General features: G+C 44.8%; 1 non-coding gene across 1 annotated transcript; it reads right to left on the reverse strand.

Annotated features, from left to right (window-relative positions):
• Positions 1-10527: 10527 nt before the first annotated feature.
• LOC119937315 lies at positions 10528-10665 on the reverse strand. The gene has a single exon (XR_005453992.1). It is a non-coding gene; the product is annotated as a small nucleolar RNA SNORA7 (small nucleolar RNA).
• Between the last annotated feature and the right edge of the window lie 8506 nt (positions 10666-19171).

Genomic DNA, 19171 nt, shown 5'->3' on the forward strand with positions numbered 1-19171 from the left:
TGTTATTGTTGATGATGGTGTTGCACTGTGGGTTTTAATTGAATTTGCCTTGTTATTCTGTATGTCTCACCTCTGGTCAACCCTAGATTATAAACTCCCACTAGGCTGAGGTGCTTGCCTGAATCAATATCCTTGTCCTTTTCCCCAGCATTTAGTACAGTACCCTGAACACTGTGAGCACTTAATAAGGCCAAAGCCGGCAAGTATCTCAGCTGGGCTTAACTAGCAGGAAGAGGATGCTCAGATGTCTCAACAGAATAATATCAGTAATTATGACATTGCTTAAGTGTTTACTGTGAGCCAAGAACTGCACTAAGCATGGGGTAATAACAACAATAATGATGGTATTTGTTAAGTGCTAATTATGTGCCAATCAATCGATCAATCAATCATATTTATTGAGTGCTTACTGTGTGCAGAGCACTGTACTAAGTGCTTGGGAAGTACAAGTTGGCAACATATAGAGACAGTCCCTACCCAACAGTGGGCTCACAGTCTAAAAGGGGGAGACAGAGAACAAAACCAAACATACTAACAAAATAAATAGAATAGATATGTACAAGTAATAAATAAATAAACAGAGTAATATGTATGTACAAACATATATATATATATATATATATATAATATACAGTGCCAAGCACTGTTCTAAGCACTGGGGTAGATACAAGGTTATCAAGTTGTCCCAGGTGGGGTTCACAGTCTTAATCCCCATTTGACAGATGGGGTAACTGAGGCACAGAGAAGATAAGTGACTTGCCCAAAGTCACACAGCTGACAAGTGGCAGAGAGCTGGGATTAGAACCCATGACCTCTGACTCCCAAGCCCGTGCTCTTTCCAATAAGCCACACTGTTTCTACAAGATATAAGATAATCAGGTTGGTCAGAGTCCCTGTCCCTTATGGGGCTCTCAGTCTACATAGGAGGAAGAATGGATATCTAATACCCATTTTCCAGATGAGGAAATTTAGGCACTGAAAAGTTAAGTGACTTGCCCAAGGTCACACAGCAGGAAAGGCAACATATGGAACACTGAGGAAATGCTATAGAATATCAGAACTGCCACCACCATCACCCTCAAGGAGATGATCCTGGATCCTGGAATCATATTGCCTTCCATAGCCAGCTAGATCTTAGCCAGAGGCCGCTCAGACTGAATCTTACTGTTTAGATACACCACAGACAGATGGTCTCTCATCCAAGGGGTCAGTGATGTTCACGATGATGAGCCAGAGAATGTAACAGAGACGTGGGCCTGCTTAGAAATGCCTGGGCTGGGGGCAGTCCAGTTTTAGTACACACTGAGGCAGTTGGTCCATATAATCAATAACCTCTCATCCAATCCTGCCCTCATGTGCCTCACTGAAGATTCTGTGAGAAAACAGCTTATTTAGATGGAGCATGATGTAGTGGATAGAGCATAGTCCTGCAAGTCAGAAGGACTTGGGTTCTAATCCTGACTCTACCACTTCCCTTTGCTGTGTGACCTTGGGCAAGTCACTTAATTTCTCTGTGCTTGAGTTACCTCATCAGTAAAATGGGGATTAAGACTATGAGCCCCATGTGGACATGGACTGTGTCCAATCTAATTAGCTTGCATCTACCCCAGCACTTAATACAGTGCCTGGCATATAGTAAGAGTTTAACAAATACCATAAAAATGCAAAAAAAAAATAAAACTATCTGGTTCAGGGCCTTGGGAGTCATTGGTAATGGAGACAGCTACTCTGGGACAGTCCTTAGTACATCACAGTTAGGATCCATGGTCCAGGAGCCAAGGGCTAGTGAGAGTCTTGGCAAAGATACATGGGCAAAGTTCAAACATGTGGAAAAGAAGGAAAACCCCTTCAGAAAGAGCCAGGGGACAAAAGGATTAATCATCTGGAAGTGTCCTGGGGTGAAAATCCATCAGCAGTATTTATTGAGCACTTGCTCTGTGCAGGGTGCTATGGTAAGCACCTGGGAGAGTATAATGGAGGTAGTAGACATGAGCCTTGAACTTACAGTCTAGCTTGAGAGACAGACACTTAAAAGAAATTGCAAGTAGGGAAAGCAGCATACTTCAGAGATATGTATGTAAGTACTATCAGGGTAGGGGGTCAGGGGATGGGTGAATACCCAGTGCTTGGGTGGCACGAAAGTATTGAAGTGGCAGTAGTGGGGGGAAGCAGGATAGGGAGATAAGAGATTGATCCAGTGCTTAGAACAGTGCTTTGCACATAGTAAGTGCTTAACAAATGCCATCATTATTATTATTAGGGAAGGCCTCCTGGAAGAGATGTGATTTTAGAGGGTTTTGAAAATGGGGAGAGCAGTGGTCTGTTGGATGTGGAATGGTGGGGGAGTTCCAGGACGGAGGAAGGACACGAGCAAGGGGTTGGCAATGAGGGAGAGATGAGAATAAAGCATGGTGAGTTAGTATTAGAGGAGCAAAATTGGAGGGCTGGATTGCAGCGGGAGAGGAGTGAAGGTGAGTAGTAAGGAGAGAGTCGATTGTTCAAGCCAAAGCTCAGGACTTTCTGCTTGATGCAGAGATGGATAGGTAACCATGAGAGGTTTCTGAGGAGTGGGGAGAAAGATGTTTTGGAAACATGATCATGGCAGCAGAGTGAAATATGGATTGGAGTAGGGAGAGACTGGAGGTAGCGAGATCAGCGAGCAGGCTGATGCAGTAGTTGAATCAGGATATAACAAGTGCTTGGACCAGGTTGGCGGCAGTTTGGATGGACAGATTTTGGACATGTTATGAAGAAAGAATGAGCAGGGTTGGGTACCTGACTGAATATGGGGGTTATAAGAGAGAGAGAGAGAGAAGTCAAAGATAATGCTAGGGTTGAGAGCTTGAGAGGTGGGGAGGATGGCAGTATTATTTTAAAAGTGGTTGGACCTGAAGTTCATCAAATTGATAAAGCCACATTTTTACTTACAGGTATTTTCTTCCCAATTCTCAAATGTTTGTCCTGTTCATTTATCTGACAAATCTCCTAGAACAGTTATTAATAATTTCCAATCATTTTAAAAATGACTTACAGGAGTTGAATGAAATTATTTCTTTAGGATAGAATCAGTTTTTCAATGTCCAGTGTGTCATCATTTAATGTCTTTGGTTTTAATAAATTATTGCAATAGAGTCTAATAACAGCAGATTCCCATGGGACAAGAGCAAATTTTCATTTAAAGTAAGAACATCCATTATGATCAGAGACAGGGTGCTTGAATAGAGGATCGCCACTCTATTATAAAATAAAAAATAATGAAAATTATATCCGGAAAAAAAATCCATGTCAAGTAGATGCATGATGAGCACAGTAGGTTTTGGGGAAGTAGTTTTTCAAGTTTTCTATTAACCATCAATTCACCTGGGGACTCAAGGCTCCACATTTCTTGCCTAAGAATTCAAACATAGCTTGTTAGATTTTACGGGGTGGCTGCCCACAAGTTAGCTGGTTTGCTTCGTATGGAGTTCGAACATTTTAAGATTCCCCGAACTACACGGTTACCACCTGAGTCAGGAAACTGCGGCATCAAATAAGGTCCCAACCCTCACGCTTTAACCGTCATTGACAGTCGGTAAGATCCAGCTCAGGTTACAGTTCTCTCTGGGTGACTGATGGTCAAACTGTCCAAGAAGGACTCATCCTGTCCTTAGGTTCACCAGCTGGACCCTGAGGTCTAGCTCAGTTGGATGCTCCAGTGGACCACCATATCTGGAGGCTCAGGGCTCGGCCTGTCTTGGTAGATGCCGGAGGTGGCCCTTGGGATGACCTACCTCTTCTTACCTTGGCCCAGGTCAGGTGAAGTAACTACATCCCTCTCCGTCCCCCTGGGAACCTCGTACATGTCCTGCTCTCAGGCAACTCACCCAGGGGGTAAGATGCTGTGTGGCCTAGTGAAAAGAACATGGGCTTGAGAGTCAGAGGACCTAAGTTTTAATCCCAGCTCGCCACTTCCCTTTGTTGTATGACCTTAGGCAAGTCACTTAACTTCTCTGTGCCTCAGAAACCACATCTGTAAAATGAGGATTCAATATCTGTTCTATCTCCTACTTGGACTGTGAGCCCAACGTGGGACCTGATCATTTTGTTTCTGTCTCAGCACATAGTACAGTGTTTGGCACATAGTAAGCTCTTAACAAATACCACAATTAAGATGCTGAACTGACTTCAAATAGTAGTCAAGGTGGGAGATCCTGAACCTGCTAGGGGGGCTTGGCTCTTGTCCTGTCTGACTGTGACCATACTTCTGAGGGAGGCAGGTAGGATGAACTGTACAAGCCACAAGCATGTCAACTACAACCTTACCCCTGCCCGTGACCTCACCTGGTCTTGACTGGTGGAGCCAAGATCCCCTGTCTCTCCATCCTGTGCTCTTTCCACCAGACCAAGAGGCTTGTAGTCTCCCCATAGTAGCCCTGATTTTTTTTTCAGACTTCTGAGATTTGTTTTACTGTTGCATTAAGCATGAGGGCTCCTTCTTCCCTTTGCATGTTTTCCATTTCTACATAAACTCACCCAGCTGGTATTTATTTAGGTTGCTTTTTATAGAATCAGAAATATTTAGGCATGTTTACCTCAAGTGAGAATCTGGAGGTTCAGCATGAAAGGAAAGAAGAGATGGGGTGGGAAAGAGAGAGAGAGAGAGAGAGAGAGAGAGAGAGAGAGAGAGAGAGAGAGAGAGCGCCACACAGAATCAAAATGGTACCTTTATGCTTTTGTCCTTGGCTTTCAAATGTGCCTGCTATAATTTTGTTACTGCTCAGTGTGGCTCAATTACCTCTCCAGCTGGGAAGAAATCATTCCATCCCGGCTCCCTGGTTCCCCTTTCCAGGCTTTGCCCCACGCCATATCCACTGTTGGGTGGAACATTTCAAAAGATGTGATTAAGAAATCAAATACCAAATGTCTCCACGAACACCTTAGTTTCTATGGAAATCACTCAGTCAAATTTAATTCCCTTATCTGGCACTAAAAGCTTAAAATGATTTATATTAAATTGATAAGTGCAGTCGCGAAGGCCTGTTATCTGATAAGAGCATCAGCTAGCTTGTCGTTTGGTAGTCAGAACTGCTGGGCTCTTCTTTACAGGCTCCTCACCTAGAATCCACACGCTGACGCTCCGGATCAGTTAAGAGGTGCACACAACCCCTCCTGGAAATGTCCAGAGTAGAGCATCGACCTGTTTCCTTAGCAGATAAGCTCAGTGGCAGGGGATATGTGATTCACTCTTTGGTGGTGGTCCCTTGCCTGGGAAACAGAGCAGCACTACTTGGGAGGGAACCAGCCCAACAGGGCAATTTCCTGCAGGGATTTCAGCCCTCCAAGACACAGAGTAAAGTATTATATTATTATGTCCTCTCTAACAGACACCCTACTTAATTTGGCTTAAGAGTGCTGTCCTTAGTCCAGAAGTACTAAACTCACTTCAGGGAATTTCCCACTTATGGCAGGGGGGACAACTCTGTCTCAGAACGGAGAGACTATATCAAAGAAACTGAAGAACCAATACCTGACAGTAAGGCTAGGTCACCCCCAATTACGAATGAAGCCCAGTTTGAACTTAGTGCCCCCAGACTTCTAAAGTTGCCTGGGAACAGAATGTGCTATCAATAAACTAGAAAGGTGTAGCAGCACTTAGAAGCTTAATGTTACTTTGGTGATTTTGTGTTTAATTTTTTAACATGAAAAAAATGTGTAATTGGGCCATTTATCCCCTCCTTTCCTGCGCCCATGTATTTATGAAAGCTGTATCCTCACCCCTTCAGAGTAGAATCAGTATCAAAAAAACTCATTATTCTGCAATTGTTCCCTCATGGTTTCTTTGTTTGCGCATTGTAATTATGGATAGCATTAATTGTTCACAAAACTACTTTTCCTCTCTCTTATAGCCTGGTAGATTTCATAGGTCTATTCCACACTTCCTATTCATGGATTGATCATACCATTTTGTTGGAGGTGTATCAACCTAGTGACTTTATTGGCCATCTGTCCAGGAGTAGGGCCATTTGAATAGCCTTCACGATCACTTGGGGTCAGTGGGAAAGCAGGGGGGTTTCAGTATGAACCTCCCCCAAACATCTCTTGCTATGGTGCAATATATTTTTCCAAGGCCCAAGGGGATACTTTGATACAACCTGCAGAGCTATGGCAGAAAAAACTCGACCTTTATCATTACCTTAATTTCCCCTTAACTCACTCTGGATTTACAATGTATACCTCATTACCTCATTGACTGTTAATGGGAACTATAAAAGAATGCCTAAATTCCATACAACCTTTTTGTTTTCTCAATTATGGCTTTATTTACCCACTGGACTTATAGCTTTAAAGATTTTTCTCCTTGACTATTGGCACAATCCTTCCTGTGACCAAAACTTCTTTCCAGCACCAGAATCATATGTTGCTACATACTGTCAAAATAATTAAATGCTGGGCATAAATTTGGCCACTTAAAATGACAAAAACATCCCATGTAGAATAATGGAAAAAACAAAAACGCAGGGAATAGCAACAAGGTAATTCAAACTGCTTCATCTGTAAATAATGAGAATTTAATGAGGCTGATATTCAAAATTTCTCATTTCTTAGTGTATAAAACATTCATTTGTCATGTTAATTGTCTTCCCGGTTGCATTCTTGGGGCACTATTCAGAAAGAAAAGGTTATACTCTTTGGTACATAAAATGCACACTTTTGGGGTTCTGCTGAGACATATCCCAGGGCCTTCTTCAAAAGGAAGGATACTACTCGGTACATTTGTAGATTAGGGTCTGAGGGAGTCACAGTCCTGGGTCTAGTTTAGGAAAAAATACATGCACACACACGCGCACACACACACACGACAAGAAGATCTCTTTCCTTTGGTGAAAAAAATCCAAACTCTATCCTTGTGAGAGGCCTGGGATAGATACTTTGATCTCCAAACCTGTAGTGGCCTCTCCATCAAAGACAGGATTAAGATGCTTGACTTCTGGAAATACCAGAGGGTCAGAATAAGAATTAAGACCACTAAAAATCTAAAGGACGAAGATGAGGAAAAGGAGGACGAAGATGAGGAATAGAAGGAGGAGTAGAGGAGGAGGAAAATAAGACACCAAAAGCAGTGTGTTTGGCAATCGCTGAGAGGGAAGGTCACGGCCAGGATAGGCCGAGAGGCAGAAGGCAGGGGAAGAAGGTAACAGAGGTGAGACTCTAGACCAGGGAATAAGGAGGAATTCGTTGGACTCCATTTTCCTTATCTCGTTTGAGGAACATAAGAAAAAACAGAGGTTTGGGCCAGGGACTCTGGGAGACACAAGGTGTGGTTTTGTTGCAGCCTCAAACATGGCTTGACTTGGTTGGGTTCGGCTCAGCATGGCTTGGACTTAACTCGGCTCGGCCTGGCATTGCCAGGTTTGGCTCGGCTGGGCTGGGCTGCTCCAAAAGGACCATGCTCCACTCAGTTGGGCCTCAATTTGACTTGGCTTAGCTCAGCCTGGCCCAGCTCAGTTGGGCTGGACTGGATCATCCTTGGGTCAATCAATCAATCAATCAATCAATCAATCGTATTTATTGAGCGCTTACTATGTGCAGAGCACTGTACTAAGCGCTTGGGAAGTACAAATTGGCATCACATAGAGACAGTCCCTACCCGATAGTGGGCTCACAGTCTAAAAGGGGGAGACAGAGAACAGAACCAAACATACCAACAAAATAAAATAAGTAGGATAGAAATGTACAAGTAAAATAAATAAATAAATAAATAAACAGAGTAATAAATATGTACAACCATATATACATATATACAGGTGCTGTGGGGAGGGGAAGGCGGTAAGGCGGGGGGATGGAGGGGGGAGAGGGAGAGGAAGGAGGGGCTCAGTCTGGGAAAGCCTCCTGGAGGAGGTGAGCTCTCAGCAGGGCCTTGAAGGGAGGAAGAGAGCTAGCTTGGCGGATGGGCAGAGGGAGGGCATTCCAGGCCCGGGGGATGACGTGGGCCGGGGGTCGATGGCGGGACAGGCGAGAGCGAGGTACAGTGAGGAGATTAGTGGTGGAGGAGCGGAGGGTGGGCTGGGCAGTAGAAGGAGAGAAGGGAGGTGAGGTAGGAGGGGGCGAGGTGATGGAGAGCCTTGAAGCCCAGGGTGAGGAGTTCCTGCCTGATGCGCAGATTGATCGGGTCCATTAGGCTCAGCTCAATTGGGCCCGGCCGGGGACCAATTGGGAGAGGGGTCCAAACTGGGGAGGGGGCAGCCAAACAGCCAAGCTCATCCTTGATTCTGCTCCCCCGGGGGGTGGGCAGGGGGAGGTGGAGAGGGGGAATCCCCGGAAAGTTTGCAGGGGAGGCCAGAAGGACAGCCCCCTCCCCATCCCTCAGCCCTGGGACACTGACCAGAGGAGGAGCCGGCGGGTGGGGGGGTCACACTACCTACTTGTTTTGTTTTGTTGTCTATCTCCCCCCTCTAGGCTGCGAGCCTGTTGTAGGGTAGGGATTATCTCTATCTGTTACCAAACTGTACTTTCCAAGCGCTTTGTACACTGCTCTGCACACAGTAAGCGCTCAATAAATACGATTGAATGAATGAATGAATGAATGAATGAATGAATAAAAATCTCCATTTCAAAACTGCCCGAACCCTTAGGGAGGCATGTGGACCCAGGGAGCCGCAGACCTGGGCAAGAGGACTCGCTCCACGTGTTTCCTGGAGCCAGCTCTAGAAGCGGGGTGGTGGGTAGTCCCAGATAACCTCTTCACCAGTGGGGAGACACCTGGGCTTCAGCTGCAGAGTGATTGCCTCAATAGGGGTGCAGAGACTTGAGGAGCACTGAGCAAAATATTTCCAAGATGAATTAGATGACAAAAAAAAAAAGAAGTGGCGGGATTTAGGGTCCAGCAGAGACTAACTGGGGTCTGGATGCACTTAAAGTGACTCAAGAGGGATCTTTCTGTCCAGAATTTAGGGTTGAGAATCCCTGGCAAAGTCACAAGGTGTTACTTTAGAATCAACATAAAAGCCAACAAAGATGAAAAGGATCTTGATGATGTGGAACCCGCAGAGATCTAATGAACCAAGAAGTAGGAGTAATTTTGAACCAGAGTCAGGAGCTTCAACAGTAATTTTTAAAAGGCAGGACATATTTTTGATACTACACAATGTATTACAATGTCCTAACATATCTACCCACAATAATAATAATAATGATAACAATGGTATTTGTTAAGCGCTTAACTATGTGCCAGGCACCGTACTAAGCACTGGCATGGATACAAGCAGATGAGGTTGGACACAGGCCCTCTCCCACGTGGGGCTCACAGTCTCAGTCCCCATTTTACAGATGAGGTAACTGAGGCCCAGAGATGTGAAATGACTTCCCCAAGGTCACACAGCAGACAGGTGGTGGAGCCGGAATTAGAACCCATGACCTTCTGACTCCCAGGACCGTGCTCTATCCACTATGCCATGCTGCTTCTCATAAGCACTATGGCCTATTGGGAAGTCCCTGGGCCTGGGAGACAGAGAATCTGGGCTCTAATCCCTGCTTGCCACTTGCCTGCCATGTGATCTTGGACAAGTCACGTTATTTCTCTGTGCCTCAGTTTTCCTTCCCTGTAAATGAAGATTCAATACAAGTTCTCCCTCCCTTTAGACTGAGAGCCCTATGTCTGATCTGCATAGTGCAGTGCTTAGCATATAGTTAAGCAATGAAAAAATACCACAATTATTATTATCAACACTTCTAAAATTAGTGGCCATCATCATGGACTACTTGAATGAACAGAATTTACCTAAAGAACTAAAGGAAACGTCTGACCTGGAGGTTATTTGGTTGGTAATTTACTCCAGGACTGGGGCAGCAATACAATCAGTGGGTCTAGAAACACTTCCACACAATAGCAATAAACAAGTCAACAGGGCGAAATGGGAGCCAGAATAGAGAAAGCAACTGGAAGGAAAAAAAAACTCTGTATGCCAAGAAAACATCCAGCAAGCCTTACTCAATACAAAAATAACAACTGATGAAGAAAATTAATTAATAATGTTGCTTGGATAATTACTCCACCTTGACTGAATGACTTGAGAAAAGATAAATTGATAGAAATAATGTATTCATGCACATAACTATTAACTGCTTGCACAGAAATTGCTTACAAAGATAAAAAGGAAGTTTAGACAGAAAAAGGTAGAACAAGTCTTTCCAAGTAATCGAACAAAACTTTATCGAAGTTCCTAATAAGAATACAACGTATACTGAGTATATTTTTCCCAACTGAGGGTGTGAGAGGATTTTGTTCATATCTATGGGAGGGCCCTGAAGTACTCTGGTAATAGTCCTGGCTTTTACTGTCAAGTTGGTTCCAACACTTAGCAATTCCATGGACACATCTCCCCCAGAATACCCCACTCTCCACCTGCAATCGTTCTGGTAGTGTATCCATGGAGTTTTTTTGGTAAATATATGGAAGTGGTTTACCATTGCCTTCTTCCACGCAGTAAACCGGAATCTTCACCCTCGACTCTCGCCCATGCTGCTGCTGCCCAGCACAGTTGAGTTTTGACTTGTAGCAGATTGCCTTCCACTCGCTAGCCACTGCCCAAGCTAGGAATGGACTGGGTAGGCCTCTGCTTGACTCTCCCTCCCATAGCCAAGACTGGTAGAGGACTGGAAACTCTCAAGGTGTGATCCTGAAAGGAACTGGTAATAGTAGTGGTAATGATATTCCTCAGGCCCTCCCGTGGTTCAAAGCCCTGAGCCAAGTTAGAAAGAAAGGTATTTAGACATTGACTCAGATGCAGCACGGCGTAGTGGATAGAACATGAGCCTGGGAGTAAGAAGGTCATGAGTTCTCATCCCAGCTCATCCATTTGTCTGCTGAGGGACCTTGGGCAAATCACTTAACTTCTCTAAGTCTCAGTTACCTCATCTTTAAAATGGGGATTGAGACTGTGTGCCCCATGTGGGACAGGGACTGTGTTCAACCTCATTTGCTTGTATCCACCCCAGAGCTTAGTACAGTGCCTGGCACATAGTAAACACCTGATACCACGATTATTATTATCGTTATTATGCAGTTCATGTCACACAAGGGGCAAACAATCTAGAAAGGGGTGAACAGGTTCACTTACACAGGGAGAGAATAGCTGGCTAAATCCAACAATTCAGCAACTCGGATGGTAGACCCTGCTCTCATATCTGCCGGGCAGCTTGGCCTAGATGCCGGGGGACTTGGCTGCCCTCCTCCTCCACCCGACTTCTGCTCCTGAGGGGGCTCTAGCAGGGACCTGTTCTTACATTTGGCATGGAGGGGTGGTGGCAGTTGCCCAGGCTAATTGATGGCAGACATCGGCAGCTTTCCTCCTTTACCCCCTCTCAGGTTGCAAGGAAAACTCAACTGGACAGATAGAGTTGTGGAAATCTCCACTATCGAATATGTGACCAGGAGGTTACTGAAGTTCCTAAGGGCTTGGAATTAGAATGTACCCGGCCTTGATATGTAGAAGTTCATGAGTCCATATGGCATTATTGGATAATGCTTCATAAAGATCTTGTCTGAGCTGGAAGAAATACCTAGCTTAATAAAACTTGAGACAGAGCTTGGTCTGGTGAAAAGCACATATAACTGGGAGGCAGGAGACCTGGGGCCTATAATCCCAGCACCACCTTTTGACTGCTATGTGACCTCGGACAAGTCACTTAACTTGTCTGTACTTCAGTTTCCTCATCTGTAAAATGGGGATTACATACCTGTTCTCCACCCTCCACCTCTTAGACCATGAGTCCCGTATGGGTCAGGGGCTGGGTCTCACAATGGTGGTATTTGTTATGTGCTTACTATGTGCCAAGCACTGTTCTAAGTGCTGGGGGGATATAAGGTGATCAAGGTTGTCCCATGTGGGGCTCACAGTCTTAATTCCCATTTTACAGATGAGGGAACTGAGGCCCAGAGAAGTGAAGTGACTTGCCCAAGGTCACAAAGCTGACAAGTGGCAGAGCCAGAATTAGAACCCATGACCATCTGATTATCTTATATCTACCGCAGCACTTGGCACATAGTAAGCACTTAAAAAGTATCACAGTTATTGTAATTATTATTAGAAATAGTTTTCTTTGCCAGGAGAACTGAAATTCAAATCCATCCAAGTACAGCCCAACACCATGTTCACCCATCACCAACCTGCTAATGGTATCTGTTGGTGTCCTCCCAATAAATGCTTCCAAGAAAGTACTCGCATTGTGAAAGAGATCCTAGCAAGACTGAGGAACAGAAAGGATATCACAGATTCTAAGAGGGTTAAAAAGACCAGATCAGTTTAGCCTCTGTGTCACTCATCAGGCTATTAAATAACAATAGAATCTGAGAGTGAGCTCAATTGATTACAGAAAAGCCTGGGTCTCACATCTCTACTCAGAGCCTATGAGAGATTTTGAAAGTTTATAAGATTGGCCCTCCAGTGATTAATTTTTTGAAGTATGCAATGAGTAAATGGAATACTATGTTACATCTCACAATTAGTGACGGGACTTGTCAGCTCAAGGGCCATACTCAAAAAGCAGGGAAGAGCTGAAGGAGCCTTATTCAGTCTGTTTAGGTCTATTTGCAACTGAATCCTTGAGTTTAAGGAGGAAATAAAGAATACTGACCGTGGCTTCAAGACTAAACGTGATGATGAACACAGTATCATCAGACATTTATTCTACATAATGGCTCTAAACTACTGCTTCAAACAGTACCAGATATGACAAAACAGATCTCCTGATTCTCAGACCTACGATCGTTTCACCAACCAAGACAGCCTTCTTCAGTGTCCCTAATCTTCATCATCAGTTGTTAATGTATCAAGAGTTAACTTTCATATGCGTGAACCGGAGTATGGATCAGCATCAGAGCTTATAGATGAACAAGATAATGTGATGGAAACACTGTTATATATTGTATTGGGTTAGAGTTGTTGTGATGACAGATTCTGCCCTTTGGTCATATTTTTTTAAAGTGATATTTACTGATACCACTTTCGAGTCCACTTAGGGCTCGCACCCTCTCCATCCCCCCCCCCCCCCAATCCCCCCCCCCCCACCTCTGGAGTAGTGAGAGGATCCAGTTAGGACTGGTGTTTCTGTGGGTTCTTAAGACGGGGAGGGCTGGGACCCCTGGGACTGGGTTGTGTAACAGTGGTATTTACTGATATTTCTATTTCCTCCCAACGAAACATTCCAGGAGGACCTATGAAGGATGGAAATGAGAATGTAGAGGAACAGAAGCAAATTCAACAAAGTGAAGTTAACTGTCCACACAGCAACACTAAAAATGGACATCCTTTCTAGCTTGGGTTGGGACAGTGAATGGTCACATGTCATCAGTAGATTTTATCTTACCGATGGAGTCATAATATACTTGGCTAAAGGTTTTGTTGCTGGACTACTTGGAGGCTAAAAATGAATGATTAGGATGATCCCTGTTTTCTCACATGCCTGTGTTTCCTCCTTCTTCACTGCCCCTTGCTTCCGCCTTCCCCAACATTAGATGGTAGACTACTTGTAGGCAGGGATCATGCTTAGAGAAGCAGCCTGGCCTACTGGAAAGAGCCTGGGAGTAAAAGGACCTGGGGTCAAATCCCAGCTCTGCCACATACCTGCTTTGTAACTTTGGGCAAGTCATTTAACCTCTCTGTGCCTCAGTTCCGTCATCTGCAAAATGGGGGTTCAGTACTTGTTCTCCCTCCTATTTAGACTGTGAGCGCTACATGGGACCTGATTTTCTTGTATTTACCTCAGTGCTTAGTGCAGTGCTTGGCATACATGTAGTAAGCACTTAACAAATACCACAATTATTCTTACATCTATGGCACTTTCCCAAAGTCTTAGTATGGTGCTCTGCCCAGAGTCGGTGCTCAATAATACTACTGGTTGATTGTTTGATTATCGGATTATTTGGCCCCAAACCATTCTGTATTTCCTGCCCAGCTACCCAGCCACCAAGCCCTGGATAGGGAATGATTGAAGCCACACAGCTTAGTGGCCAGGAATCAGACTCTTCATAGCTTGGAGACTAAGCAGGAGGAGGGGAAAGAGGCTAGCCAAAGACACCCCAATTCACTGGGGACCTTTCGAGTCCACTTAGGGCTCACACCCTCTCTGTCCCCCACCACCCCCAATGCCCCCCACCCCACCTCTGCCTCTGGAGTAGTGACAGGATCCAGTTAGGACTGGTGTTTCTGTGGGTTCTTAAGAATGGGAGGGCTGGGACCCCTGGGACTGGGTTGTGTAACAGGAAAATATTTGTCTTGAATGGACAGCAGCAAGGACCAAATATTCTAGTTTATCCATCGCTGCCCAGATGTTGCATCTATTTTACAATTGTGCACATCTATATGCTGAACAGAAGCACACAGGATATAATGTTCATTTTCTGGGCATCACATAATGTGAACTGAATTGCTAGGTACGAGATCAAATCAGGAATCCTGTTTGGGAAAAGCTTTTAAGCCAGTAGTGTATGCTGAAGAGATTCTACTGTTCCTCCATCTCGGGATCTGCATTTGAGCTATAGGTATGGTTCCCAGGAAAGCTCATTTCAGAGTCATTAAGAGGATATTTTGATGATTGAAAATTGGTCAACAAGCTTTTCCTCTAAAGCGCTAGCTAAGGCTCTGAACCAGCAGTAATTTTCAGCCTCTGCAGCACTCAATTCACAAGGAAAATATTATTTCAGCTCCTGTACTGAGACAGAAGAATATTATTTCACTCCACCCTGGTTGTCTTTACTTTTCCTTTTAGTTTCTAGTGGTTGAAAGAAAGAGATACTGAAGAGATGACTGTTGATGACTGAAAAACCTCTTCTCGACAAAAGGATGTTCCTCAGAGCTGGGTGACAAACCTGTGTGAAGTCTGAAGACAAGGCTGGCATTGTTTATGAGAAGAGGAGTCTTTCTATTATCAGAAATAATCACAGAGTGCATGGACTGAACTGTTGAACTTCATGAAATAATTCAGAATAACAGTAATTGAATTTTCTTTTTTTCTTCTCACCCTCATCTTCGACTACAAATTATTCTGAAAAATAATATCTTTGCTCCAACATCGAGCACTAGGATAACATGGTTAAAATCACCAATGACTCTCTCAGACTGTGAGTCCCATGAGGGAAAGGGTCAGTTTCTGACCTGATGATCCTGTAGCTACCCCAGTGCTTAGTACAGTGTTTGGCACAGATTAAGTACTTCAACATCGCTCTCCATCCCAGGGCTGGCCAAGTGTCTCTCAGCATATCTGAATTTTCTCTGTCAAGTCTTTAGACCTGAACACACTCGGTATACACAGAAGCTCCTAAGTAGAAATCCTCCATCCCCCACGACGTCTCCCATTCCTCAAATGTGTATACATGCCTCTCTTTTAAGCTCCTCTGGTGTCTGAGGGCTTTCCCTTGGAGCTTTTCCCCACAGACTTTGATTACTACTCCCTGTTCTCACAAATCTCTCTCTCCAACCCCTGCAACTCCCCGATAAAATGGAGTCTCCCGGGCGTTCTCAGTGCCGCTGCTCTGCTGTGGGTAAATGCTCAGAAAGCCTCCAGGACTAACTCTTCTGAGAACAGCTCCTGGAGACCTTCGTTTGGTCTCCGGATCAGAATCCCATGCATTATTCATGACGATGCCACTGAGTTGTTCTCTGCAAATTTACAAATCTGCAGTGCTAAATTCTTGCATTATAAATGTTTAAAAGGGAGCAAGTTTTATGATATTTGTTATGTGATTTGGGTTGTGGAAATGAGAATTTTTCTTTAATCCTAGGAGAGGGAGAGGGAGAGGGAGAGGGAGAGCGAGAGGGAGAGGGAGAGGAAGAGGAAGAGGAAGAGAGTGTGTGTTTTTGTGTGTGTATGTGTGTGTAGGTGGTGGGGGTTGCCCAGCAGAAAAAAACCAACAACAGCTATCCTTGGCTCTGCTCCTAACTTGCTCCATGCCCTGTGGTTGCCACCTATGGGGCATCAGTAATTACCCACGAGCTGTGTGAGCCTCACTAAGCAGAGCCGCGAGGCACAGCCACACTGCCGGGCCACAATGCTTCACAGACTGGGGCTGCATCAACCACAGTTGTCATGGAAACAAAGTGGCAAGGTTCAGCAGCTTCACAAATGCCCAGCAAGGCGAACACAAAGAATAAATTGGAAACTTGGACCGGGAGCCCCAGATGGGACAGGGACTGTGCCCGATCTGATTAACTTCTATCTATCCCAGTGATAAGAACGGTGCTTAGCACATTAGTAAACATTGAACAAATACATTATTGCTATTATTATAATAATAGTATATGCATATTAAGGATGGTGAAGACTTTGATCTATCGATCAATGTATTTATTAAGTGCTTACTATGTGCAGAGCATGGTACTAAGCGCTTGGGAGAGTATACAACAGAACTAGCAGACATGTTCTCTGCCCATACCAAGCTAACAGTCCTAGAGGGGGAGATGGACATTAATATGAATAAATAATTTATAATATATAATTTACAGATATGAACATAAGGGCTGTGAGATTGGAGGGGGGGGCAAATATAAACTGTCTAATGGTCACAGATCAAAGTGCATAGACAATGCACAAGGGAGAGCAAGCTGATGAAAAGATGAGGAAGGCCTCCTGGAGATGTGGCCTTAAAAATGCCTTGAAGGTGGAGAGAGTGATAGTTTGGTATATATGGAAGGAGGGAGTTCCAGGCTAGGGGGAGGATATGAGCAAGGGGTTGGCAGCCAGACAGATGAGATCGGGGCACAGTGAGGGAGCTGGCACTAGGGGAGTAGGGTATGCAGGCTGGACTGTAATAGAAGATAAGTGAGGTGGGGTAATAATAATGATGGTATTTGTTAAGTGCTTACTATGTGCATAGCACTGTTCTAAGCGCTGTGGGGGGATACAAGGTGATCAGGTTGTACTGTGTGGGGCTCACAGTCTTCACCCCCATTTTACAGAAGAGGTAACTGAGGAACAGAGAAGTGAAGTGACTTGCCCAAAGTCACACAGCTGACAAGTGGCAGAGCTGAGATTAGAACCCATGACCTCTGACTCCCAAGCCCGGGCTCTTTTTCCTGAGCCACAGTAGGATGGGGCAAGTTGGTGGAGTGCTTTAAAGCCAATGGTAAGGAGTTTGTTTGATGTGGAGGGAGATGGGCAGCCATTCGAGGTTCTTCAGGAGTGGGGAGACATAGACTGAACACTTTCGTTGATTTATGCAGGATTCCATTTCCTCACCTACCTGAAGGGGAAACTGCTGGGGAGGTTAGGTAGGGACACTCCTAGGAATCACATACCCTGCCAATTATTATTCCTTCTTATTTTATGCCTGCAACTGATTGCTGATCTGTTAGCCCAGTGACTGGCTTAAAGGTCTCTCAAGTCACTAGGAGAAAAGTTCTAGCTGTTCATTTAATTGACAGCCAGAAGCATAAATTTGGTAGTTCTAGCTGCAGCATGCAAAGGGCAAGCTTATATTTCATTTCACACTATTTCCTCTGAATTTATGGGTGCTCTCTTCTGCTCTGGGGGCATAACAGGGTACATAGGCAACTATGGTTATAAGGGTGCAGGGAGAAATTGACGGTTATACGATCAAATGGCAAATAGAATCACCATTATACAATTTTATTGAGAAGTAGGGTTGCCCAGTGGGAAGAACACAGGTCTGGAAATCAGGAGACCTGGCATCTATTCTCAGCTCTGCCACTTACCTGCTGTTTGAGCTTCAACAAGTCACTTAGCTTCTCTGTGCCTCAGCTTCCTCATCTGTAAAATGCAAACCCTGTAACCTGTTCTTCCTCCCTGCCTTACACTGTGTACCCTATACAGGACAGGGACTATGTCTGCTCATCTGTTTACATCTATCATAGGTCTTGTATCTACTAAGGTACAGGGCTTGGCACATAATATCATCATCAATCATATTTATTGAGCGCTTACTGTGTGCAGAGCACTAAATACTTAAGAAATACCACAATTAATAGTATTATTGTTTACCTTTCTGGGTGTTTTGATGTGTTGACTCTGAATAAAGCCTTGATGTTGGCATCAAAATTAGGCAGCTTCCTCAGTAAGACACATTTGAATCCTCCTCTGCTTGGGTGTTAACATGAATTCATTGTTGAATCAACCAATCAATCACATATATTGAGTGCCTCCTAGGTTCAGAGCACCATACGAAGTAAAAGACACTATCCTCGCCCTCAAGGAGTTTACAGTCTAATGGATATACCTTCCTTCTACTCTCTAGGACTGGTCTTTTCTCTCCCACTTGCTCCCTCTTCAAATGGATAGAATTCTTAGGTGAAAATGTGTTGGGCTTTTAGGAAATGAATTGTAGCAGGTCAGTAAGGGCCCTGGGCTGGGTATCTGAGACTGTTGTTTGAGATCAAAAGACCAAGGCTGGTGCCCCTGGTTCCAGGCATCCTGGGAAAACTGTCCTGGGAGGTGAGGGTAGGACTGACTTTTCCTATTAAAGTGGCAAATTGGGGGTTAGGACTTCTGGAATGGAGCCCCTCTCTCTGGCAGGATTTTCTCTTTCAGCCCATAGATTTCTGAAAAAAGCAACTCAAGTCATGTTCAGAGTTGCTGAAGGGCTTCTAAAAGCTTACTTTACCCCTGGACTATTTGACCAAGTCTCATTGATGCTGGGCTGGAAAAGACCACCTCACCTCATGAGGGCATTATGTTTCTCTGTGGTAGGCCTCCTCCCTGCCTCAAATGTCTGGGTGGTTTCTAGAGTCTCGGAATAGCTCCATACCCCCATCCTCACCTCCTTGCAAAGGTTAATGCTTTTCAATCTTGGCTGAGCTAAGTGGGAAGGGAGGCTGGGATTTCCTGAGGAACAGAAAGTTCTGTCTCACTTTCCCCATTCTCCTCCTACCTTGGCCTCTCCCAGCTCTTCCTTTCTCCATCCCACCTCCCTGCCACAGGCTCTGCCCCTCATCCGGGTCGCCCTGGTCTACGACACGCAGAATACTGTCGTTTAGTCTGGGAAACTGGCTTCCATCTGCCAGATACTGCCGTCTGGACATCTGGGATGATAATGCCACTAAGGCTCTCCTATCATTCAAGGGCTCAGAAGGAGAGCTCTGTGCTGCTCAGCCTGCTTTTCCCCTACTGCAATGTAACATGCTGCCTCTCAGTTCAAACCTGCCTCTCCCTCTGTTTCTCTCCCTCCCTCCCTTTTCTCTCT

This window comes from Tachyglossus aculeatus, chromosome 14 (genome assembly GCF_015852505.1).
Source record: "Tachyglossus aculeatus isolate mTacAcu1 chromosome 14, mTacAcu1.pri, whole genome shotgun sequence".
NCBI lineage: Eukaryota > Metazoa > Chordata > Mammalia > Monotremata > Tachyglossidae > Tachyglossus > Tachyglossus aculeatus.